This window comes from Corvus moneduloides, chromosome 6 (assembly GCF_009650955.1).
Source record: "Corvus moneduloides isolate bCorMon1 chromosome 6, bCorMon1.pri, whole genome shotgun sequence".
NCBI classification, from domain to species: Eukaryota; Metazoa; Chordata; class Aves; order Passeriformes; family Corvidae; genus Corvus; species Corvus moneduloides.
In genome coordinates this window covers 14506852-14517884 of record NC_045481.1, presented here as the reverse complement: position 1 = coordinate 14517884, position 11033 = coordinate 14506852, and the positions used below count along the sequence as shown (strand labels likewise).

Sequence of the window (11033 nt, the reverse complement as noted above, 5' to 3'; positions counted from 1 at the left end):
GGGCTGTGCAGGAGCGTTGCCACCTGCAGGGCGTCTATGGATCAAGGTTGGGTGTGTGGAGCTGCCAGTCCCTTTCCTGCTCTTTGTGTTCTTGTGTGTGGTGCCGGGCAGGAATTCCGGCTGGCTGCTCCTCTGGTGAGATGCTGCTGGATCCATCTTAGTTGGATTGCCCTGCTGAGAGCTTACAATAAGATACTTGTGAATGCATGCAAACTTACGTAGGATTATTACTCTATTATCAGGTTGTAGTATGAGTATTTGCCAAACTGGAAACCAGTACCCTAATTATTTACATTCTGAGGATGCCCTTGGTGTTGCTGCTGTGCTAAAAGGCTGAACTGAGTGAACCAACCTATTCACCAGATCATAAATTAAGCTAATCTTTTGCATTTGCTAGCACTTCACACCTCTTAGATATAAAACAAGGTGCTTTGGTTTAAGCAAATGAGATAGTTTGTATTCCAAAGCTGATCTACTGTGTTAAACCTTCACCGAAGTGGGGGGTGGGGTGGAGTGGGATAAGGTTTCTTTGCTCCTCTTGAACTGGTTCTGGTGAGGAGCAGAAGGAGGCAGGTTACAAACACTTGCTATTGTTCTGTTAATTTTGATTTGGGAGCATTGAAATCAGTTAACACGAAGGTTGTTTCCCTGAGAAAACAGCAGTTAACAACTCAGGGCATATTAATGGGTTACACATTAAATGTGTTTCTCAGCCCTGATGAGTTCCTTGCTTTAATATTGCTAGTGAATGTTTGGACACGGTCAATATTCTCCATTGCTTGTCTGCTCCAAAAAAAAAAAATTATACCATCTAAATGCCCTGAAATACTTTAGTGTCTTTATTTTAGGTCTGACAACATGTAGGTTTATTTTCGTGCTCTCGCTGAGTTCTCTAGTTCTCTTTAAAAAGTGGGCTAGAAATCTTTGACAGGACTTTTCTGGGAGCCTATCAATGTGCATAGAAAACAACCAAGCTTGGGAATATGAAATCAAAGAATTGTACCAAGGAAAATCTCTGAGCTGTCACCAAGAATCCCAGTAAGACCCTGGCAGTGCCTGCATCTAAGAAGGGCAATATTAAAAAGCAGAGCTGGCAGCCTGATCAATAAATCCTGTCTAATCTGATTTGCATGTCCCTTCTGCAGAAACGAGATCTTCTTACACAGGGGTGTTCAATATCCATATTACAGGACTGTGTAGGAGAAAACCACTCATTAGTTACAAGACACGTGTTACCTGTAAGGAGTCTGCGAGCAAAGGTGGAAAGACAATAAGCAAAGGTTAAGAGAGTGGGAAGGGTTTATGGTGTTAGGTGTTAAGGTGTTATAGTGTTAAGGTGTTAATGGTGCTGGGTGGCAGGGTGAGCTTGCTTTTTGGCTGAAGGGTTGAGAGGAACACACTGGTCTGTAAAGGGCTGTGGTTCATTTTCTGGTTCTGGCTTTCTCTTTGGAATGCTGCTTGTTTTGTTTCATAGCTTGGTCAAAGCAGTGCTGTCTCTGATGTGACCTGATCATGGCTATAGTAAGTCCTCACTGATTTAACTACTTGAAGTTTTTCCTGGAATCTCCTAGGGAAAGCAGGCTTTAATTACACAGAAAATAGGACTAAAATAGCTAAGTGGATTCAAGTTTTATTTCCAAATTTATTTATTTTTTATCATCTGGCTTCTTGTTATGCCTTGTTTCTCTAGAAGTAAGGGAGCAGGCCAGGAGCAAAGGGTTTTAGTTAGAAAGACCTTGGTACTCCATAAAATCCATGGTTGTCATAGGGTGTAACAGAGATGAATTCACAGTGCTGCATGCAATCAACAAGCATTTGTATCTTCCCAGTTTTGAGGATCACGTCTCAATTGGACAACAGAAATGCTGAGAGAACAGCAGGCTGCTGGCTTATACTCCATTTTCAAGAAGAAACAAAACCCTTTAAGGGTGACTTTTCTTCTCAAATGACATTAATTTTTTAAGACCTTTAGAATCAAAGTAAATAAACAAACTAAACATCCTTGAGGATGGAGGGAGTCTCTAGAAACTTTTTCCTAGCTGTAGAAATACATGTTGTAATTTCCAAAGGAGCTTGTTTACCTTAAGTATGTGCAGGTGGTGACGGTTTATAATTACCTAAGAAGAATCTAAAGGCCAAGTTCAATATGAATTTTGAAACAACTTTACCACTGAAAGATGTTAATTTAGCAAACAACAGGGACAATTCTATTTTTCTTTTCACTGTTGCAGTAGTTTTACATAAAAAGCCATGAGACTACTCCTGCACAGGTGCAGGTGCATGTGTCTGTATTTATAGTTACGTGTCGTCCCTCCTAACTTAAAGGATGCACGAGGGACCTACTCGGCATTTTTTAAAGATGAGCTTCCGTAAAATTTTGCCAGGCATTTAACGGTAAACTAAGTTAAAAGGGGCTTTGGAGGAGTGTTGAATTCGAAGAAAATATCATTGACTTACACTTTTTTTGCTTGTTATATAAGTACAGCTTTCAAAGCCTGAAGGACTTTATGTACAATTTAACCTCAAAGCAGTGGAACAAATCTTCACTTTGCAAACTAATGGAAAGTGAAATACAGAAGTGATTTGTTACTTGTATGGTAATAGCTATAGAGAGAATAAAGTTTTGGAGCCTTTAGTCTTAAGCCTATAATTGAGTGAGTGAAAACCACGTGCTTTTATGGGGGGTATCTCAACAAGCATTTTAGAGCTTTCAAATACACACTACAAGGAGTATCTTTGAAATACTACTTGTCAGACGGTATTTCCCCTTTGAATGGTAATACTATGAAATCTACCGTTTCTGCTCTTTCCCATAATTTCTCTTGTCTAAACCCTAAAAAGCCCTTCAAGTAGATTTTTTTTTTTTTTTTTTTTTTTTTTTTTTTTTTTTGTGAAGGAGATACAGGTAGTCTCTGAGAAGAAGCACTTTTTAAATACTTCAAAGAGGATGTGCTCCATGAAGACTGGGTACATATTTAAATCTTCACAGCTCAGGAAGAGAGCAGATTTAGGGCTGGTATTCACGAGTGTCTTGTACTGCTGATTTAAAAAAATACACAGATTCTAGAATTATTCGGTATATCATTTATTTACTCATCCATCTGTAATACTTCATGAGAGGCAAGCAATAGGATGTGAAAGGAAAAAATTGCAAAAATATTGATAGTGCCTGAAAGGAAAGCAAATAAACTGAACCCTTTCGTTGATGGCAGAAGAAAGCAGTGGGGGCTCTTCTCCGGGAGATGCTCGGGGATGGGCCGCCGGCAGCCGAGCGAGCGGCCGAGGTTACCCAGGAGATGGTGCTGTTGGACCGGGAAGCGGCGCAGCCCTGACCCAGAAGCATCTTTCAATGCGGTCCTCCCTGTTTTCCATCTGTGTTGCATGTTACTCTTTGGGGTCCTCGTTTTCTTTTGGGAGAAGAAGGTGTCGGTGCTAACCAGGCGCGCATCGCGGTCCGGTGTGCGATGCCATTCCCAGCCAGCCAGCCCTGCGCCCTCGGTGGAGATGACGGCAGTGCTTGAAGGCGATGTTTTTCGCCGGGACTGCGTGGCTGGCGAGATGGTAACGCCGAGGCGGGGAGCAGCTTCACAGCTCACTGCCCTCACCGGAGCCACCGCCTGAGCAGCGCTGTGCCCCAGCCAGGCGCTCGCCGGGCGCCCGCTGCCTCGCGTGGGGAGCAGCACGCCCGCTCCGGGGGCTCCTCGGCGACCCGCCAGCTTCCCTGCCAGCTTCCCTGCCAGCTTCCCTGCGCCATCCTCGGGGCGGCCCGTCCCGCGCACACGTGCCTGGCAAAGGTAAGCGCAGGGGCGGCTCTGCGGCCGCACGGCGGGGGCGCGCCCGGGGCGGCGCGGGGCGAGTGCGGGGCGAGTGCGGGGCGAGTGCGGGGCGCAGCTCCCGGGCACCCTCTCCGTGTCTCGGCACACGGGGCACTCGCCTCCCGCCGGCACCTGGGCACCTGTGGGCCCTGCGAGTGCGAAGATCTGCGAGTAGTTCAGGGTGGAAATATCTGAGGTGGCGAAGGGGAATTTGGGTTTCTTTCGGTCCAGAGTGTCTCAGCAGAGCAAGAGGTCAAATGGTTGTGGTGACGTTTTCTGTCGATTTGCTGTTTTAGTAGCATCCTCTCATCTCATTTGGTTCAGAGGCTTCAAATTTGGCCAGAAAAGATCAGCAAGAACTGGAACAGGTTAGTGGATGCCCTGGGAGCGACTGTAGCAACATCAAGTCACCAGACTGGGTACTTGAAGAATATTTAATGGAAGGGAACATCAAAGGCCTTTCCCAAGTTGCAGGAGGGCTTCTGTGTCTGAGTATTTCTGCATGTGTAACCAGGCAGTGACCAGGCTTTTATACGTGATATAAATCTAATTCCCCAATTCTTCAGCCTGAGGTCTTTTCTATCTGAATGGGTATAACCAAAATAAGATCTTTCTACATGCAGGCAGAGAGGCCAAAAGCAAACTTCCTGCAGGTATCTGGGTGTATCCCTAGTTGCAGCCACCATCATGCTATGAGCCATTTTGAGTTTATTGAACCCATCTCTCTGTGCCTGAAGTGAGCATGGCCAGTGGTGGAGGTGAAGTGGCTGGTGAGGAAAGAGCCATCACAGAGAGGATGGCCAAGCCTCCCTTGGAGTAGATCCCCTGGGGAGGCCAGTGGCATAAGGATTTGAGAATTATGTCTGTTGTGCTGCATTTATTCTCCTGTCTTTTAAAGTCATGAACAGCAATTCAGTGGCCAGTGGTAGGATTCTAATTTTTTTTTTCTTAACAATAAATGTTTTAAAGATCAGCTGACACTTTGTGGGGGCTTTTGCTACATGAGCAATGATTTGGCATAAGCTGGGTAGGGAAGCAATGGAGAAACTCTGCTGTCTAGCCATGCTTAGGTATGTCAGCAGAAGGAAACCAGAAGAAAATACTAAAGAACAGCAATTCAGGAAGAAGTATAACCAGCCCAAAGCAAGCCTGTTCAAATTCCTTTGCTTTTCATGTGAACTTGAGGTACAGTTCAGCTCACTCTGCTGAACAAGTGTCAAGTTTTCAGGCAGGAGCTGGATGTTCCTTGGGCCTGAGGAGTGTACTGTGAGCAGGAAATGGCTCAGGGCTCAGGCCACAACTTTAATGTGGTCCTGCACATCTCTGTCTCAGAAAGATAAGCTCTTCCTACATAGTGGAGTCTCAGCAGGCACCAGACAGGAAGTTACATGCTTTGTTTTAGGGACCATTTTGCACTGAGCTTATGGATAAAATAAAGTACTTAGGATCAGCACACTGACTCAAACCTAGGAGACCTCTCTGCTCTGAGGCCCCAAACCAAGCAATAGTGTCTGGCCTCCTTTCACCCCAGAAGCTTTGCAGTTCTTTCTGAGACAGGAACCCCATCCCAACAAGTGGAAGAGTGTGCCCTCTTCCCTCCTAGTTCCCTGCCAGGTGGCCGAGTGCTTCGTTTGAGATGGGCAATGATGGCTTGACCTCCCTCCTATGCAGCCTTTCCATGTCTGGAGGAAAGTGCTCTAGTCACTGCACTATTGCAGACAAGCAGTTTCCAACACCACTGGTATGGATTACACACCCCAGGTTTGCCAGCTACTGTCTGATTACTGCCTCTAGAAAGTATTAAAACAGGGGGTAGGTGCCTTTTTTACCAGCTTGGGCCAGAGACAAAAGTCAGTATGAAATTTCAGATCAAAATGCTGTCTTTTCTAGATGCCTACATCCTGATAACCTGATTTTTGGTTCTTAATCGATATTCAGGAGGGAATTCAAGACAAGACTGCATCTGAGACTTCTAGCAGACATATTAATGTAATATAATCCTGTAGCTTAATGGGAAATAAAGTACAAAAAAGTGACTGAAATTTCAGAGCATCTGGGTTTTGGCTGTGTTGAGAGGATTTGTCAAGAAAGCTCCTGAGGGAAGAGTGGAAGAAGATGCCATGAATTCCACTTAAGAACAATAATAGAGTCTGGAGGGCATGTATGTTGCCAACAACAGTAATACTGGGCAAGCAAAGAGGAAGTCAGTACAACTGAGTGTCAGGAAACCCTTCCAAATCTGAAAATCTAACCTTAATTTTCCAATACAGTTGTTTATTAATTAGTGTAAAGATGAGATGAAAGGGAAATAAAAAGTAAGTATGGTGGACTGCAAAACACTAAAATTGTAAAATAAAAACGCTTCAGGTTTGTCAGTCAGAAGAGCAAGAATAATTAACTAGTAGTTCAGAAACAAGATCACCAAAGATTAAAGGCAGAAATTAAAGAAGATAAAGACATTGCTGAGAATCTGAATGATTTGTTTGCAGCACTCTTCAGCACAGAGAATATCAGAGCGATACCTACTGGGACTTGCTCTTTTCTGGTAATCAAGATATGTCAGAAGGAAGAGCTGGAACAAATCGATAATTTAAAAGCAGCAAATCATCAGCTCCAGATGGTACATTGAAAAGTTTGAAGGAGCTTAGTATGAAATAGCTGATCTGCAGCAAAAATATGCCTTCTTTAATTAAAAACAGCTATTTCTCTGGAGAAGTGGAAGGTAACAGTTGTACCCAGAGTTAAAAGTAGGACTGAGATAATTTGAGGAAGCACACACTCTCTATACCCAGATATACACTTCTGTTTTATAAGCTGGTTGAAGACAGAATATAAAGTAGGAAAAGAAAAAAAGAAAAATTATAGTAGCTAAAGAGCAAGTTTCTGCAGGAAAGAGTCATGCCTCATCATTGATCTGTTTTAACTCCAACCAGGGCAGGCTTGTCATGGGCAAACAAGAAGGAACCACTGTAATTTAGAAAAACCTCAGAGGACCTTTGGCCATACAGGATACTGTGAAACAAAGAGAGGGGAGCCTGCTGGGAATGTCTTGGCTGATGAGACTGTGCCGGGGCTGCATGTCCAAAGAGCTCTGGCCATCCTTAACATTTCCGTGCTGCATCAGGCCTGTGACTTGTTCCTGCTCTGTAATGGTGTTATCCCACCCACGTGATGCCAAGCCCTGCTCTCAGCTGCCCTGGGAGGTGAGGAACCAATGAGGGGATGAGTGACCTGTTTCCAGCCTCTGAGAAAGCTTAGCAGATGTAGTTTCAGTGCGTCTGTCAGGCTCATGAGTCTGAAAAGATGAATAACTGTTGAGAAAGCTTACACACTGCTTTTAAATTTTAAGTCCCAGAGAGGATGGAGAGATTGCTCTGGGGAACTGCAGGAAGGCAGAAACTAGGAGCTGAGGAGCATCAGTGGCAGCTGTGGTAGGAAGCTCTTCCTTGGGTAGCACCAAGGTAGCAGCTTTGTGGTGAAGTCATTCATGGGGAAAGAAAAATATGACAAAAAGGTTAAGACCCTCCAGCTTGTTAGGTAAAGGCAGGAGCTGACTGGCAGAATGCTTTTTACCACTGTCACTCACTAAAAGCATGTCTAGTACTACTTAAAGAAAAAAATGAATTTGGTTATAGCGAAATAGAAAATGAATATGACAAAGCATCTAATTTCAGAAGAAGAAACAAGAGGGAATGTATTAATTTTCCCTCCCAGTGCTATGCATGAATTAATTAAATACAATGTCAATGTCAACATTGTTTAACAACCCTGTATGTTTATAATGAATACTCTGGATGAGCTGAGAGGAAAATCCATACCTTTTCCCTTAGAGGGGATCCATAAGTATCCATAATTTTACCCTTAACAATGTAGCTTTTTCCTATCTTAATTTTATGCAGATTGGGACTATTTGTGAACTCCTTATTGTGTTCTTTGTTCCCCCATCCTGCTTCAGAGGTACCTCCCTGCTTCTGTGCTGTCAGTGAAGGTTGACAAACTGACAACATCACTGGAAAAAAAATTTCAGTAGAATTCTGTGGAAGAGCTTAAAAAAACCCAAAAAACCAACCACCAAATCTTTAACAAGTATTTCATGTTCAGAACCCTTACTAATACAAATGTATGGTTTTTATCAACTTCAACCAGAGGTTTTTGCTCACTTAGGCAGGCAACAGAACTACCACCTTCTTCTTTCTCATTTGTTTTTGCCTGTCTCCATTTCTTCTCATCTCTTTTTCTATGTATTCTTCCCTCAGTCCTAGGCTCTTCCCTTCCCTGCCTCCCTCTCACAGGTGTATAATGCTGCTGTTGCTCGTCTTCTTCTATACCTGCTCCTGCCTCCTCACAGCCTTGTCAGCTCACAGCTGTACCAACTCTGGTGCCCAGCCAGAGTCAATTATGCCAGCAGAGCTGATTAGAAGGCACAAGATGCTGCACCTCATTCTTGAGACTTGTACAGCTCACCATCTCAGTATGCTCTGCTGATTAGGAAATACTGATTTATAGTAACAAAAATTATAACAAAAAATAGTTTAAAGACTTCTGGAATAACCCTGCTGGTTTTCTCTTTTCTCTGTTCTGTGCAATTATTTTCATAGTAATAAGCTCTAGTGTACAGCACTTCTAGGGTTTCACTGGGTATTTTGTGGGGAACAGCATCAGACAGGAAATGCCTGGAGAAGTGCTGTATTTATGGATGATAAACTAGGCTGTAGATTTTAGAAAGACTGTATTTTGCCTTTTCCTTTAAGTTTTCTTATGCAGTCACATAAGGGAGGAAAGGATGGTGCAGAGGTGCCCAGGACACTTTTAAATTAGCTAATTTAGATGCAAAGTCAGTTTTGCCGTGGCAGCATGGAGCAGAGCAGCATGGCTGATTCACTCAGCTCCCCAACAGTCCTGAGGGTCCCACTGCTCAGCTTTTCCAATGCTCTTTTCTGCAAGAAAAGTCTCCCCTCTCTGATGCCATGGGATGCTGTGGTTCATGTCATCACACAGTAATTCAGCTGCTTGATGTGACAGTTTGCTGATATACAGGCTTGTGGGCTTTTCCAGATGCAAGATCCTCAGCAGAGTTGAATCGCTAAAGCTTCAGGGTCAGTAGGTTTGGGTCCTTTCTTTCCATTTATGAAAACACCCATAACTGTCAAAGCTCAAGAGAACCAAGACCCTACAAAAAACCTGAACCACTTGCACATCAATGCCATCAGCAAATGTTTCTTTGAGCTGGTTTTCATGTCTGAGAACCGGACCAACATGCAGTGATCTTGTTATTTCTACATCAGCAGAAGAGCAGACAGCTCTGACATCTCTTCCCTTATCGAAAAGTACTTTGGGCTAGAAAAAACAATAAGATCTTGGTGATGGTTGCCCAGGGCAGTTCTCAAAACCACTTTATTCATCATTAAGACAAAGAAAATTGTTCTCAGTTGCAGGACTATGGAGTATGAAATAGAGATTATAGATACAGTCTGGGGGAAAAGCTTTGTGTTAATTATCATTAATGTCTTGTGAGCTCCTCTAAGATGTCTAAGTTGTAACTGTTCAGCTGGGCTCCACCTAGCAGAAAAATACATCTGTTTTCTGCTCATCCTACCAGAGTAAGGCAAATTGTAACTGTGCCGTTTGTGATTACTTTTTTCCTTCGTGTCCCCTTCCCCCATGGCTAAAGGGTCCTTAGGTTGGTGGGCAAGTTGTTTTTCCCCACAAAAAAGCTGTAAAGGGAGAGTGAGACTTCAAATCTCACGTTGAGGAGAATTTATTATATAGTTTTTTGTTTGGAGAAGCCAAAGTTAAAAGAAAATTAAATCAAATTTTTCTCAGAAGAGGCACATCATTTTGTCTGGTCAGCTATTGTGAGTTTGTTTTTCCTGAACTGCTGAGTTCAGCTGGAACTTTAGGTGCCTGGTCTCTTTGAAAATCATGCCCAGGGCTTTCAAATCCAGGCAAAGGGCCATGGTGGTTTATATAGTAACTCTGGCACAGGGGATGAAATAGAGCCTCTCTCTTTCAGAGGGACCTTCTTACTTCAAGGACTTCAGGGACTATAAGTACTGAAATCTTGCTGTTAAAAGTCCCTTCTGCTTTGAGGTGTTCCATCAGGGAGTGCAGTCTCCAAGTTCAGCACAAAATGATGCAGTCACAAATAGGACACTGCATCTGAGCCCACTCTAGATTATTATCTGACACTATTATTTTTTCTTGTGGAGATCATAAAGAGTGCATGATGGAGCCCAACAATATCTTTTCTAAAGAGTACTGGTATCCTGAGAATATGACAGGAATCTCTCAGTTTGAGGTTTAGTAGGTAGCCAAATCCATGTTTCACTGTAGTGTAGTGGGGTTAATACTGCATTCTGTTCACTATCCTGCTTTGATTGGAATTTCAAATGCTAAATCTAATCTGACCAGTGTAATTTTACCTCCTGGTTTTTATATGTCTGCTTCTAGTTGACCATTCTATGTTGCCATCTTGCTTTTTTGTTTGGATGTCACTTAGATCTTCTGAAAACAAGTTTACTCTATTCTGGCATGCAGAACTTTCCCAGCAAGTCCCAGAGATTGATTTCTGGAGACTTACTTGACTTTGAGATCACATCCTGGAGGATGGTGGTATTGAACTATAATTGGTTTCTCGGAGTTGATTTTCTCCTCCTAATAGTTCACAGAGCAGATGAGCGATTCACTCACTTAACTCTAGATTGGCTCATGAGATTGAAGAGCCCGTCCTTGCACTCATATTTTAAATATCTCCTATCATTTCTTTATAAACAGGCAGTTGAATGATACTAAGTTTGAACCCAAAGTACTTATTTTCTTTACCACAGTGATACACAGCTGAGAGCATCCAGTCTGGTGCAGCTGTTAAGAAAATATGCTGTTCCAAACGTGCTGCTTTTGCTTATATGCCCCACTGGAGCTCAGCAAATATGTATTATTTTTATTACCATGATAATACAAGTCCATATGGTTTCTGATGAAATTTGAAGAGGCACTTACATTTCTCTTCTGCTTATAATTAGGGCAGAGCAGACAGTTCGGGAGGAAACCCTGACCTTTTACAGTAGTTTGTAGGGGGCTGTGCTCATGATGCCAGAGCAGGAATCATGAGACTCTTTAAGCTTTGTTAATGACTCTGCTGGAGTCCAGGGCTCGGGTTCTGTTTCCTTTATATCAATGACTTAACCTAATTTTTTTAATCAATGGAGTATCACTGAT

The 11033-nt window shown here is 43.0% G+C and overlaps 1 long non-coding RNA gene across 4 annotated transcripts in view; it reads left to right on the top strand.

The window, feature by feature from the left end:
• Positions 1–3321: 3321 nt before the first annotated feature.
• LOC116445014 overlaps positions 3322–11033 on the top strand; it is a 166212-nt gene continuing 158500 nt past the window's right edge. Inside the window, exon 1 of one of the 4 annotated variants that reach the window (XR_004240619.1) lies at positions 3322–3794. This is a non-coding gene — a long non-coding RNA (uncharacterized LOC116445014). The remainder of the gene's footprint in view (positions 3795–11033) is intronic. The other 3 variants (XR_004240622.1, XR_004240618.1, XR_004240620.1) reach the window with 3 other exon arrangements.